The sequence below is a fragment of the Macrotis lagotis genome, chromosome 3, assembly GCF_037893015.1.
Source record: "Macrotis lagotis isolate mMagLag1 chromosome 3, bilby.v1.9.chrom.fasta, whole genome shotgun sequence".
Taxonomy (NCBI): Eukaryota; Metazoa; Chordata; class Mammalia; order Peramelemorphia; family Peramelidae; genus Macrotis; species Macrotis lagotis.
This window is the reverse complement of record NC_133660.1, coordinates 21,137,791-21,154,241: the sequence shown is the minus strand read 5'-3', so window position 1 is coordinate 21,154,241 and position 16,451 is coordinate 21,137,791.

Sequence of the window (16,451 nt, the reverse complement as noted above, 5' to 3'; positions counted from 1 at the left end):
CAGGAGTAGGTGGAAGAGTGCTGGTAGTCATGGGCTTGGGGGATGGGGATAGACCAACTTGAATTCACTTATTAAAATGAGATTAATATTTGCATTTATTTGTATGTTCATGTATCTATATTATAGACACACAGAACATGCCTATTTACATATATGCATATGTATATGTGTATATAGGAGGATCACATCTCTAGGAGGATTGAATGAGAGCAAAAATGTGGTAATGTATGGATATAATATGTGTATTCTGTATTTTCATTTGATCCTTACAGCAACCCTAGTGGGTAGATGCTATTATTCCAGATGAGGAAGTTTAAGACTGAGCTTTAAGACTTGCCTAGGGTCACACATCTGAGATAAGATTCACACTCAAGTCTTCCAGCTCCCTATTTATTGCACTTTCCCAGCTTCCTTTAAGGTGGAAAAAAATAATTCACACTAACATGTAAATGAATGTGAACTCTACCTACATTTCCCAAATGTGATTTAGAATGGCATGGAAAAAGGACGAGAGTGACTGAATTAAATGACTCTGAGGACCTAGGTGAAAATCTCAGCTCTGCTTTATTCTTTCTGTGTAACCTTGGGTAGATCCCATGGTTTTACTCTTCTGTGAAATGAGGAAGATAGATTAGGTGACTTTGAGGGTCCCTTTCAGCCCAGAGCTAATTTCATTAATTTTTTTCTTGACCTGCTAATGGAATAATAATTATTTGATGAAACTTAAGACTTCAACCTCAGAAAGTACCTTCAACTTTGACATTACTGACTCAGTTTCCCCATTTGGGCTTTTTCCATTGTCTGAACAGGGGACATTAGATTTCACTAAACTGCCTGGGACTTTACAAAGTTCCCATGGACTTTGCCCAGGAGCCTCAATGTAGGGCTAGATCACAATGATTTTTCTTGCAGCACATTTTCTTCAATATGTTCTTGTATGACTAAGTGACCCCCTCCAAGATTCTCCCCCACATTCCCAACTACCTAAGCAGAATGTCTTATCTTTCATACAGAACACTGAATACTGAGTTTTGAGGATCCACATGTGATGATCTCATCATTGTTAATGATTATGACTGCTCTCCATGGGGATTTTCTTCTTTGTAGTCCAAAGTGAAATTCTATCTTCCTACATTAAGTATGGGGATTCTAAAATGGGAAAAAATAGCTTACCCATGATGCTACACTGCTATCAGGTAAGCAATTCAATTTCTTCTTGGTGGCTTAACCAAAATACTTATTTTCCAGGCAAAATGGACCCACCTTGAGTTTTAAATGGAAAGTATGCATGAGCTGAGTATCTATAAGGTATTTGCTTTGCATAAGACCTCAAAGTGAATTGGGATGAGGGTACCAGGGCCTTTTGATGTGAAAGTAAAGTGAAGTGAAGACCCTTTTCTGCTAATAGTGATGGATAAAACCAGACCAATAATCAGCCCCAGCTTTGATATGCCCTCCAGATCCCAAAGGATTGAATATTTACAGAATTAAACAAGTCCTTTCTCTAGTTTTTGTTGGGAATAGAAAAAGGAATCATTTTAGTGGGTTATCTGAACAATACAAAAGTCATATTTCCCTGAAGCCAATGACTTCTGTGCCATATTGATGTATAGTTAAGAGACCAATTTTAGGTAGTGAAATAGAGTTAACCCAATTTCTGAGGTCATTTTAAATCAAAGCTCCTGTCCAGGGCCATGGAGACCATTGTTTATTTATTCAGTATTTACTGAAATGTATTATGTACAATACACTTTGCCTTTCAGGAACATGATAGTATGGGAGCTCCCCTGTTTCCCCAGAATACAGATTAGTTTTTCTTAAGGGACCACAAAGCTGGCCCTGGGATTTGATTGCCTCCTGTTCCCCTTGATGTAGCTTCCTGGTCACCTAGGGGCATGAATCTCACCCATAAGAAGTTGAGCCCCTCTGACTTGATAGATTTCTGAAGATCATGTGAGTCACCATATGTTTACTTTCTGACCAGATGTATTTCCATATGGAGTTCACAGAAGCCTAGTGTCCTGAAACTTTGCTATATATCCTTACTGAGTTAGGATAAAGTAAATCTCCTTTTGTTGACTGTTCAATGACTTTCCAGAGCTCATTTTACTACAACATCAAACAAATAAGATGTAGGTATTATGCACACCCCCAGAAAAAGGCATATATTGCACTTTGGTGGAGGTGATGGTAGGTAAATATGGAAACTGATCAACAAATCCCAACTTTATCCAAAGTTTTTTGGTAGAATGAGCTGGACACTTATCTGACTTGGGGAAGGGAATAAGTACAAGGTGGTAGCATCTGAGCTGTGTCTTAGAGAATGTTCCAAAGAGTTCCAAGAGACAGATGAGTTGGAAAATATTCCAGGTAAAATGACAGCTTCTGCAAAAGCATAGAAATATTAGTTTCAACATCCAAAGGCAGGGTCATTTTTTCATATAAACTTCTATGGATCTAGGATCTCATCCCTTAATGGTGTGCCTCATCTATAGACTTCTGTCATCCTGTATGACTCTTATCCAGGTCTCCTGTAAAGTCTCCAAAATGAGTTTGCCCAATGTTCTAGGGACCTTTTTATCAGTCTCATGACTTTTCATGGATATCAACGGATCATTGTGGTTGAACATTGGTGATCTCTTTTGCCTTCCTTTTCTGGTTATACATTGTCTCTTTTTTTCCCCCACTTACAAGTAATTTTTCATTGCTGATGTATTGTAGACACCTCACACCCACTATATACCTCTGCTTTGCCTTCTGGAAGACACCATCATTTTTTTTTACAGACTGTGGCATTTCATGGCTCATTACATAGAATTGCGAGAAAAATATTGATGTTGAGAAGTTGGGCCTTTTTTTCCAGAATAAGTTTGGGTTCATTAAAAGAATTCCAATTTCCCAGATCTAATTGAGTCTCCTGTTATTTTCTTATTCACATTCATTTATCTGTTCCATATATCAGAAATGATGGACAGGTTCATCCATTCAACTGCATGTTATACTTTGGTAAATAGAGAATCTTTATAGATAATGTGAAAATAATAAAGAAATTGATGAAGCAAGACACCCTTGCCTCCAATCATTAATTCAGGGAACCTAAAATTCTATCATTTTGCCAGAAATAATCAGCGATAAGAACTGGAAGAGATTTTAGAATCACTAATTCACCCTCTGATTTTTTTTTTGCAAATGGATACTTTTATCATTTTGGGGGTTTGAATTCTAAAAAATTAATCAGTGCTCCACTTTATCAATGGATGGTCATGAAATTCTGAATAATCTTTTTATTTAAACTGTGGCATGCATATACAGTCCTTTACTCATTTTTTTCTATTTCATGTCTGAGTTTTTGAGTTTATACTCATGAAATTATTTTCTTTAGTAATCAACTCACTTCAAATGTATTCTAAACACTTTACCCTTGAATCAGGTCTCTAGCTATTGACTGATCTATTACACTATTTGGATATACTCTAAGGAGGTTATAACGGCACCAACTTAACTTGAAGCAAAGCGACTAGATTTGAATTCGGGTTCTACTACTTACTTGCCATACCTGTTCTGTGCTGGACAAGTCAGGTAACCTCTCTAGGCATTTGTTTCCACTTCTATAAAATGTGGGTGTTAGGATAAAGAATCTTTCAAGTTCCTTCTAAATTCTATGATTAAAATAGTGTCTTAATATTGGACAATGAAGTATGATAGACTTAGCTCTTCTCAATAATACAGCATCAAATACAATTCTTTTTTTTTTTTTTAGGTTTTTGCAAGGCAAATGGGATTAAGTGGCTTGCCCAAGGCCACACAGCTAGGTAATTATTAAGTGTCTGAGACTGGATTTTCCCAGGTATTCCTGACTCCAAGGCTGGTGCTTTACCGACTACGCCACCTAGCCACCCCCCCACTACGCCACCTAGCTGCCCTTCAAATACAATTCTAAAAGATCTGGGATGGAAAATGCCATCTACTGCTAGAGAAAGATCTGTAGAATCTGAATACAAACCTAAGCATGCTATTTTCACTTTTAAAATTTTTTTTTGTTTTTTCCTTCTTGTAGTTTTCCCCTTTAGTTCTGATTCTTCTTTCACAGTGTGACTAAACTGGAAATAGGTATAACATGATTGTACATGTTAGAACCTGTATTTTATTACTAACTATCCTAGGCTGGGAAAGAAAAACTTTACTAAATTGAATGTTGAAAATTATCTTTACACATAATTAGGAAAAAAACTAAATTAATTTTAATAGTGCATTTATACCAGGGTTAGTGTGAAGATAAAGTGAGAAAATATTAATAAAATGCTCAAGATAGTAATGATAAATAAATGCTTGTTTTCTTCCTCTCTCTTTCCTTCCTTCCTTCCTTCCTTCCTTCCTTCCTTCCTTCCTTCCTTCCTTCCTCCCTTCCTTTCTTCCTCCCTCCCTTCCTTCCTTCCTCCCTCTCTTCCTTCCTTCCTCCCTCCCTTCCTTCCACTGGGCAAGCCTGATGCTATTTCTCAGCCTCTATTCTCATACTATGCATTGCCTTAGAGAAGAACTTTTTCCCATTTAACAGAATAGTACATTAGGGACATGTAAATTGAGAATAGGTCATACCAGGCTAGCAACATCTTTGTTTGACTCACTATCTAGACAGGTAGAGAGGATGTCAGAGATGCAGCATAACTGGATTCTAGTAGTATATTTGACAAAGATTCTCATGCTCTGAATGATCAAGGTGAGACATGAACTAACAGATAATTTGATTAGTTGAGTTTCAAATTATCTGAATGCCTGAAACTAAAGAGCAACCAATAATGAGTTGCTATAGATTTTGAAAAGGTCACTGTTAATATGCCTCCCAGTTTCCTGCACCACCTACCCTAAAGTATATACCCTGACAATGTATGCATATGTGTACAGATTTGCATATATGTATGTCTCTCCAATATGTATTCTTTATTTATTTGGTTATTATGGCATCTATTTCTAGGTTAACCACCCTCATTTGACTAACCTGAGAGCTTATTAAGAAGGCTCTGTATTGTTCCAGAGTTGATGGAATAGGATCATATTCCCTAGAAACTGGAGGATCTAGATGTCTTCATTATCCTTAAGATGCCTCTCTTCCATTTGAACTTAATGCAGGATGTAATGGATCTTGTATTTTATTTAACTTTCAATTAATTTTTCAATTATGCAACTGTGAGGTTATGTATGATACAGGAAATTTCATATGGTAGCTATTCTATCTTTGTCTTATATTTTCAGCAAAGATGTCCTCTATGTACAGTCTGTTACCATAAAGATTTGGCAGAAGTGAGCAAGTGGGGAGAGGCTGGGAGGCTTGGGCACCATTTTGGTGACTTTGGGTGGTGGGGATGAGAAAATGATACTACTTTTACTTATTCTGTGTTTTGAATATTTTTCTCTTTGGGATAGCCTGAAAATAGACTCCTCATTGTTCCACTTCAAGACAGACGTCAAATAAGAAAAGAGGAAAGAACGTTTATTAAGTGCCTACTATATATCATGTACTGTGTTAAGTAGTTTACAAAGATTGTCTCATTTGATTCTCCACAATAACCCTATGAAGTAGGTGCTATTAACACTCATTTTACTATTGAGAAAACTGAGGTAGAAAATAATTTAGTGACTTGTCCAGAGTCTCCCACTTGGTAATTATCTGAGATTGGATTTGAACCTTGGTCTTCCTAACTTCAAGCTCAGCACTCTATTCCCTGTGCTACTTAGCTGCCTCAGATTTCTTTAATGTGTACTAGATGAGATTAATGTTATCTATCCCAAATTCATCTCCTCAAGCACCATTTCCAAATTCTTATTAAGCACAAAACATACAGATTCCAAATGTATTAAATTTTCAACATGAGCATACTTTCAGAAGCATGTTCAAATTGCATCCTTTTTTGGTCTTCTTTTCAGTTTCAACCCAATTCAACATATTGAAATCAACATATTCAACTGAATTCAACATATTCCTTTTGGATGATCTTATTTAGATAGATGTTTTGCCAAGCCTTCTGCAAGTTCAATTTTTCCCTCCATTTTTTCCCATTATTTAGTGGCAGTTTAATGGGGAAAAAAATGAGGTGAAAAATTGAACTTGCAGGAGGTTTGGCAAAGCATCCAACTAAACAAGTAAAACTTTTAACCTGCTCCCCATATTGTTTGTAAACCGGCTTATAATATACATTGGTGTTGTCAATGGCTACTATGTCTCATTTGCTCATGAGATAAAGTATTTACTAAGCTGCTTTCTGGGCTTTTTTGAGCTCTTCATTACAATGATTGTCTTCTGTAAATTAAGTTTTTGTAAGAAATGGTAACAATTAGAATCAATGTTTTTTGCTTTATTTCCAATTTTCAGAGAACTTTGGGTTAAAAATGTTGAAATATATATATATATATATATATATATATATATATATATATATATATATGTTATGATTTCTAATGTGACAATGAAATCATTACCACATTGCTCAAAGTATTAACCTTCCGTAAATTAAGATACATTCAACTTACTTTTGTAGCAAGCCTTCAAGGTTTGTTACAAAACTAAATCAGTGGAGAAAATGACCACTCCCTTATAGATCTGGGAGGGAACCTTGAAGATACCTGAGGTTTCTAATTCTGTCTCTCAGAAGCCCCCACCAATGGATTTATCATTGATTATCAGTCAAGAACACTAACTATTTGAGCAAGGGTAGCTACATAAATATTTTCCCATGAAAATCTAAGGTATTCTCCCATAATTCCCTAAAGAATCCAACTGAGAAGTCGGCTTTAGCTTACTAGCATAATGGCAATAAGAGTATGATGTATAGAGTAAAAGTAACCAAAAGGTAAACTGAGAATTCATTTCTAGTCATAAATCAGTTGACTAGGATGAGTGAGCAACTTCACTCTTATAACTGATTATGAGATGTATATTCAGGGTTTGTCATAGTATTCATATTATGCCAATTTGAATATTTATAGTACTCTACATCAACTAATCAAACTTTTATTAACCAGATCCTATACACTGGGCTGGATTTGGGAGATACAAAGACAAAAATGAAATAATTCCTGACCACATCATTCTGAGATTTCACATTCCTTTGGTTAATTAATCCTGAATCTGTTCTTCCTCGCAAGTATTTTTCATCATTTTCTCCTGTGGCTCTGTATTTAATGAAATCGCCAAATATCAGTATGTATGTTGAAGGATTGTGTTACTTTCTTTGGAGAATTTGCTGATCTCTCTATCTTCTTTACAGATGTTGGAAGATAGACTGCAATTATTTCCATGCTTTCCTTTTTCTTTAACCTAGTTGTGAACACTGAAAAAAATGAGATGATCAAATGTCCCATTGTATGTATTCCATCCTTAACAATCCATCTTAGAATCCTCACCTCTTTCTAAGACTTGGTTCAGTTGCTTCCTCCTCTACACAGCCTTCTCTGATGTCAATGTTTAATAGCACTTTCTCTCTGTCTCTGTCTCTGTCTGTCTTTGTCTCTCTCTCTCTCTCCCTCTCTCTCTCTCTCTCTCTCTTATTTTCTAGACTTTACATGTCCATATATGTACCATTTACATAATTTTTAAAGTCCTTTCTGGCAGGGATTATTTCATTTTTGTCCCTTGAATTTCTAGTTACTTTCACCCTGTAGGTGTTTGATGCATGTTTGGTGAATTGAATTATATCCAAGGAAAATAATTGTTATAAGGATTTTTGGTATATTCCACATAACTTTCAAAAAATTGTCAGGGCAGCTAAGTGGTGCAGTGGATAGAGCACCAGCCCTGGAGTCAGGAATACCTGAGTTCAAATCCAGCCTCAGACACTTAATAATTACCTAGCTGTGTGGCCTTGTAACCCCATTGCCTTGCAAAAACCTAAAAAAATTGTCAACCAACACATTCTTGGTGCAGTCAGATCAATCTCTTTAGATAGCTCTTATTTAATAGAATAATTTGTGCTTATATCATCAATATATTATTCTTGAGAACTTCTCATCCCTCATTGGCCAACCTTTCTCTATATCCTTTTTTTCCTTTTTCTGGCCTTGACAGAATCTTTTTTCATAAAATCAGAGGTAAACTTTAGTTTACAAATGAATTTTCTGTTTTGTATCATGAAAGTTAAGATGGTATACCCACTTTTCCTAATAGTCTAACATTTCAACTCCAGGAAGAAGTTGTTTGCTCTAAAGAAGTTTGTGTTGCTCTAAATGTAAAAGAGCACTTGTTGAATTTTTTGGAAGAATAGAATAATCATCAAGGTAGATAAAAAAAAACTTATCAGTCACTATCCTTTTGGCCTATAAGATTTTCATCAGCTGCTGAGATAATTTATGTCTAATAGCACCACCATATCATATTAAATTTCTTCTCTATCCTTTTTAATTAATTTATTTTGATTTTATATGATATAAGATTCATATTTACCAGTGTTTCTGAGATTTGGCTTCTCCCCCCCCCCACAAGCTATGGAGGAACAAACCTCTCTTCCTTCCTTAAATTTCAGGGATTAGTTTTCCTAAAAAAGAGATAGCCTCCTGATCATCCACAGACTAAAATCAGCCATTGGCTGATGGGATTGTGCCAACTTTCTGGATTTATAAAACTACATGATACACAAGGTTTTCACTATATCTTGCAAAGAACATTCAGATGCCCTTCCAGATGGAGATGTGTCCCAGTCCATAGAAGTTAGGTACCATTGTAGTCTTGTTCTAAATCCTTGTTCTGTTAGGGCAAAGTAAATATCCTTTTGTTAACTTTAAATTGTCTTACAAGATCCTCATTTCATGGTAACCTTTAATCTGAACTGGGAAAGTGTTAGCATTTGAGCTACCTTCTACAGTTTAATTGTAATAAATTCCCAAAAGAATATCATTTGTATTTCTTCAATGATGGATCCTCACCAAACAATCTCCATAATGGTTCTCCCTCAGGTTCTTGGAATTCCTCACATGAATATTGTTCTTCCTCTTTTGTAAAAAAAAAAATTATTTTTAATTTATGGCATAAAAGTAGTATTTCCCTAACAATATAATGAAAATGATGATGGTACAGGAAATGACAAATCTATTATGTACAATCTGCTATTCCTTTTAAATGTCTAATAAAGAATAACCCTCTTTCTCCTCTCAGGGTATATGGATGTTCAAAGAGGTTAGGTCTTCTGTTGTGAGGTCTTGTTGAGTGCCCTTTCAGGGCTCCTAATTCACCCTTGGTAGCTACCTTTCACCTAACATTCACCTGTGGCTTCATGAACTATAACACATGCAGTGTTCATGCCCCAGTAGGCCATCTGGGCAGATGGGCTAAACCAGGTGGAGCATAAGTAACAAACTCCAAATCCACTGATGAGTTAGGGCAGATGTCCACCCCAAGCATGAGATGATTTCCACTTATGGAATGAGTGAATAGGATCAATTTTTTTCCAATGTCCATGAAGATGATCTTGTAAAGGGCTTAGAACCTGGTTAGATGTCAAAGTTACCAAGGTCATCTACTGTTTCCTGCTCTATCATCAATCATCCTAACTTTTATCTAGCTCCAGAACATTGATGATTCTGGAAGAGAGAATAATGATTTTGCATAACTCTGCCTCACTTAAATCCAACATAAGGCATGGCATCACTCTAAGAGGTCACTGGTCTTTAAAAATGAAAGACAAACAACACCAACAACTTCCTTCTCAAGAAATTTATTCCTGAATTGGAAATTGAGTGAATGTCCATCAGTTGGGGAATGGCTTAATAAACTGTGTTATATGTATGTGATGGAACACCATTGTTCTATTAGAAGCCAGGAAGGATGGAAATTCAAGGAGGCCAGGAATGATTTGCATGAACTGATGCTGAGCAAGATAAGCAGAACCAGAAGAACACTGTACACCCTAACAGTAACATGGGAGTGATGATCAACCTTAATGGACTTGCTCATTCCAACAGGGCAAAAATCAGGCACAATTTTGGGGTATCTATGATGAAGAATACCATCTGTATCCTGAGAAATAATTGTGGAGTTTGAGCAAAGACCAAAGACTATTACCTTTAATTTTTTTTAAAAAAAATGTTATCTTATGTAATTTTTCTATATCTCATACTTTATGTTTCTTCCTTAAGGATATGATTTCTCTCTCATCACATAACTTAGATCAATATATACCATGGAAACAATGTAAAGACTAACAGACTGCCTTCTGTGGGGGGTCAGGGAAGGGAAGCAGGATTGAGGAAAGGATTGTAAAATTCAAAATAAATAAAATCTATCTAAAAGAAAGAAATTTATTCCCATGGGGGGGAAGGGATATGATTTATTTTCTAATGCCATATTCCAATCATGAGACAGATCTCACTAAGAATAAATTATAACAATAAGGTTGAGGTTTCTTTCATTAATTCTAATTTGCCTTGTTTAGTACTCATGCTTTGTGATTTTGTGTATAGACACTTGTGACCTCACATTTTTATTTCTTTTCTTTTTTGGAAACCTTCTCCTTTTAATTATTGCTCTTAAACTCTACTATTTTCCATACAATGTACCTGCTACCCTGTGGAGTATATGATTTGACTGATATAGGTAGGTAATTTATTCTTCCTTCTATTTTCAATTTAAAACCTTTTTTGATCAAGTTCAAGTCTCTATGCAAAATATATATTTTACCAGTGTCTATTCTATGTACTCTATTGCTCTCCAATAATCTATTATTTTTCTTTGCATAGAGCAGAGACACACATAGACACAGACAGAAACACAGTGAGTACTGATCCCCTTTACTACATTACACCATCATGGGTATCAGGGTATCAGTGGCAACTAGGTGATGCAGTGGATAGAGCACTGGTCCAGAGTCAGGAGGACAGGAGTTCAAATCCAAGCTCAGTCACTTACTAGCCAAAATGACCTTGGGCAAGTCACTTAACCCTGATTACCTTGTATCCAGGATCATCTCCAACCATACTGATTCATATCTTATCACTGAATCTTAGGTGGCTCTGCAAGAGAAAGTGAGATGGATGACTTAGCACAGCACCCCCTCACTCAAAATCTGATTCATATGCTTGTCATGGCATCATGGTCTTCCTGATGTTGTGGTCTTCTTCGAGAATGAAGGATAGCATTATTAGTACCAAGAACACTCTCCCTACCCCATTGTTCTTGCTGTGATAAAACTGGACAAAGGACAGTGAAGCTATATGGCTAAAGACTTAATTTGTCAATAGCAAATTCAGAAGGTCACAGAAGGATTTCTGGAAGGGAAGCTACTCCAAAAAAATCATGTTAGGTTAAAATCAAAAATACCTTTTGCATGACACATTTTTATTGTTTAGTCTTTTTGGTGACCCCATATGTGGTTTTCTTGGCAAAAATACTGGGGTGGTTTGCCATTTCCTTCTTTAATTCATTTTATACATGAGAAAACAAGGCAAACTGGGTTAAGTGACTTGGTCAGAATCATACATATCTGAGGTCATATTTGAACTCAAGTCCTTCCTGGCTCCAGGCCCAGTTCTCTATCCCTTGTATTACTAATTACCCATTGGATAACACATCATTTATATGATTAAACCTGCATGTCGTATAGGTTAAGGGAAACATGAAAAACTTGAGTTAAGTGCCTGTTGCTTATTCATTCCCAGACTAGTGTGCTTTCATTTGTACTCAACTGGTTCATTGTTAAAAGATTTAGCACCAGCAAGGCCCTTAGAGAGTATTTGGAACAATTCTCCTCCATATTATAGAAAAGAAAATCTATATTGGATGGAGAAATGAGTTGCTGAAGGACACACAACAAGTTAATAATAACAGAGACCACAAAACAAACCAAGTTTTCCAGAACCTCTCTTCCTCCTCCGTCCCACCATATATATTGTAGATCTGTGGTTTATAGACATCCTTGCAATCATTTTCATGTTATTTCAATTTCTATTGGTTGGAAGGGACAATGCAAAAGTGTTCAATTTTCAAAGCATGGTAGCATGACACCATAGGATCACAGATTTAGAACTACAAAAGTATATCCACTTTGTTTTACAGATGAGAAAATTTAAGCCCAGGAAGATAACTTGAATGCCTTTTAATAAATTATATCAGTAAAAAGCTTTTTTCCACTTCCTTCAGATATTTTAGTAGCATTCATTTTACCTTTATATCATTGTATTCTTTCATTTTTCAATAGGTTAGTGATATTGCCCCCTTCAATGATATTATTGTTTTCCCATCCATGCCATAATTCTCTAAGTCCAGTGATTTTTCACAGGTAATTATTTGGACCTGTCTGTTTCCCATCAATCATGGTCCATAAAGACTCAATCATATATACAATTATTCCTTCCACACTATAACTTCCTTATGGTGGATTTATTTATCATGAGTTAGCATTAGAAATTAAATGGGAATTTTTAGGAGTTCTTCAGACACTGCAGATAATACAGAAAAAGTTTAGAAACTCAGAAATACATAAAATATATGTATAGGTTTGTATAATATTAACATATTTTATCTTTTAATAAAATAATAATTTAGTCTTTTCTAATATGAGGGGAGGGCCAAAACAATTTCAGCAGATTTTTACAGATCACAGGTATGCTGTATCTCAAACCTTGACAATATGGAAGGGATCACTGTATTGTATTATTCTCGTTTTGAACTTGATCTGTGATTTCATCATGTTCTCTTTAACCATTTCTAGGATAATAGTATCAGCCATGATTTTAACCTCCATTTTTGGGGTTAACATTCCTTTTATTTCATTTTGTCCCTGAATCTTTGGAAACATTTTAACAGATCTGTTCTTCCTCATAATGCTGTCTTTGTTTCAAAGGGACATTTAAAATCTAGTTTTATTGACATCTTTTGTTTTTTATTACATTTAATTCTAACTCTATTCTCACCCCCACTGCCCATTCCTTGGGAGTTATGCCTTAAAGATTTAAAAAGAAGGAAACAAAAAATTCACTCAGTAAAACTAGTCAACACATTGACCCTGTCCTAAGATGTACATAATATTTCACATCCATACTTCTTCCTTTCTTCATCTCTAGTGTCAATCTCATTCATTCCATTCACATAGCCACCACCCTAATTTGGGCCCTCATTAATTTAAAAGCAGTTTCACTAGCCTCTTAATTGATCCACTTCTCTCTAGGTTCTCTCTCCACTCCAATCCATCTTCAGTAGAGTTGCCAATGTAATTTTCCTTAAGAACAGGTCTGAACATTTCATTCTCCATTCAATAAATTCCTGTAATCTACCTATAGTATCAAAAATAGAGTAGACTGCTGAAAATTTAAAGCTGTTCACAATCTGTTCCCATCTTACCTTGAGAACCTTCTTCACAACCTTTAACTTCACAAGTGCAATCAACTGACTGGCCTTCTCACTGATCCTCACAGAAAGTGAGGATCTTCAAACCTTCTGTCCATGACTCTGTACTGTCTATCCCACATGCTTACCATGATTTCTCTCCTTGCCTCCTCTACTTTGTATCCCAGGTTTCCTTGTAGGTCAAACTAAAATGTTGCCTTCTATAAAAAAGCCTTTTTGGTCTCACTATTTTCCTTCTTAATTCTTCCATCAAACTAAGTTACCTTCTATTTTATTCTTTTTTTAATAGCTATTTTTGCATTTTGAGTTTTAAATCTTCTTCCACTCTCTAACCTCTCCTCCTCCCATTGAGAAAGCAAATAATGATATTGATTACACATGTGAAGTCATGCAAGACATAATTCAATATTAGCCATGTTGCAAAAAAGCATGAGGAATAAAGAAAATAAAATTTATACATATTCACAAATGCTTCAGTTTTCACTCAATTTATCAATTAGTTCTCTGGAGAAAGATTGCAGTTTTCATTATGAGACCTTTGTAGTTAACCTATTGATTAGATATCATTACGATATTACTTTTACTGTGTAGTCTCTCGGTTCTGCTCACTTCACTTAGTATACATCATATATGTCTTCCCAAGTTTTTCTGAAAATATTCTCATCATTTAATATAGCACAATAGCACCATTACTATCCTATTCCACAACTTGTTTGGCTTTTCCCTAACTGATGAGAATGCTCTCAATTTCCAATTCTTTGACACCACAAGAAGAATTTCTTTAAATATTTTTGTACAGATAGATCCTTTCCCTTTTGCTTTGGTCTCTTTAAGATACAAATCTAGAAGTGGTCCTTCTGGCTCAAAGGATATGGATAGTTTTAGAGTCCTTTGGGCATTGTTCTAAATTGTTTTACAGAATGGGTGGATCAGTTTACAATTCTACCAACAGTGTGTATTGTGCCTACTTTTCCACATTCTCCTCATCATTTGCCATTTTTCTTTGTGTCATGTTAACCAGTCTGATAGGTATTAAGTAGTGCCTCCGAGTTGTTTCAATTTTCATTTCTTCAATGATTAGTGATAGAGAACATTTTGTTTATTTGACTATTAAAAGTTTTGATTTCTTCTTTTGTAGACTACTTGCTCATAAACTTTGATCATTATTGAATTCAGGAATGGTTCTTATTTTTAAAATTTTGACTCAGTTCCCTATGTATTTGAGAAATAAGACATCTGTAAATTTTTCCACATTCATCAATTTTTGCTTTCCTTCTAATTTTGATGTCATTAGTTTAATTCTGCAAACTTTAAATTCATGTAAACAAAATTGGTCATTTTACCTCCTGTGATCTTCTTTATCTCTTATTTGGTCATAAACTCTCCCCTTAGCCTTAGATCTGACAGATGAATTTTCTCCCTACTCCCCTAAATTGCTTAGTATACTATGTTTTTGATTAAATCATTTACCCATTTTTTCCTAGGTTTTTGCAAGGCAAATGGGGTTAAGTGGCTTGCCCAAGGCCACACAGCTAGGTAAGTATTAAGTATCTGAGGCTAGATTTGAACTCAGGGACTCCTGACTCCAGGGTTGGTGCTCTATCCACTGTGTCATGTAGCCACCCCCATTTGCCTATTTTTACCTTATCTTGGTATATGTTAGGAGATGTTGATCTATGTCTAGCTTTTATCCAAATGGAGTTTTCCTAGATATTTTTAGTCTAATTATGAGTTCTTGCCCCTGTATGTGACTATTTACTTCTGTAAATTGTGTGTCTCATCAATCACTTTTTTCTTAGTCAATGGCATTATTTTGCTGATTACTATTCTGTAATACTATTTGAAAAATGATACTTCTAGGCCCTCTTTCTTCATTTTTGTTGTTGCTATTGGTTCTCTTGATATTTTTGACCTTTTGTTTTGTTCCAGTGAATTTTATTATTTTTTCTAGCCCCATAAATGAATTATTTAGTGGTTTGATTTGTATGAAAGGAAATAAACAAATTAATTTAGAAGGAATTGTTATTTTTATTGGTTTAGCCTATCCATGGCTGATTAATATTCTCCTAATTATTTAGTACTATCTTTATTTGTGTGAAGAATATTTTATAATTATGTTCATTGAGTCCCCCCATATTCCTTGACACTTAGATGCTCAATTATTTTATTTTTTTGTGCATTTATTTTAAATGGAATTTTTCTTTCTACCTTTTCCTGTAAAGTTTCTTGTCAATATATAGAAATGCTGTGGAATTATAGAAATTATGTGGAATTATTTCATATCTTGTAACTACAAAATTTGTTCATAGTTTCAATAATTTTTTAATTAATTCTCTACAGTTCTCTAAGCATACCATCAAATAATCTGTAAAGAGGTATTTTAGTTTCCTCATTGCCTATACTCATTACTTCAATTTCTTTTTTCTTGTTTCACTGCTATAGCTAGCATTTCTACTACAACATCAAATAATTGTGATGATCATGGACATCCTTGCTTCACTCCTAATCTTAATGGCAGCCTTCTAGTTTATTTCCAGAAAAGCTCCATTAAATAAAGTGCTTTCTACTGTTTTTTTATAAATAAGAATAGGTGTTACACTGTTAAAAGTGAATGATCTTTTCTGCATCCATTGATTTAATTATGTGATTTTTGTTTTTTGTTTTTGATAAGGTCAATTATGTCCTAATATTTTCTTAAATGTTATTGGTGATGCATGAATCTGTAGTCTTGAGTCAATGATGTCCTATGTCCTAGTTATCCTATCATTGATGATGAAATAGATCAGTATGGAAATGCTGAAAAAATTGTATCTTTCCTATATGCTTTCCTCTTACTATGTTTATTTTCAACTGCTTTTGGGATAATAAATCTTATTGGGGAATCATACCAACATTTCTATTGACTGGTTTTTGACTTCATTGTTTTATGTTCTTTCATGAGGTAATGAAACCTTTTCTCCCCATCTCCTTCCACAGTATTTTAAAGTTCCTAAAAAACTTATAGTGTTTCAGTATCATATCCCAAATTAGTGCTCCCCTTGTCTTGGATGTTATCTGTCTCTGCTTAACAAGGAGATGAACATTTTTTTGGGAAAGGAAATGTTTGTGCCCTTGTGCTTCATGA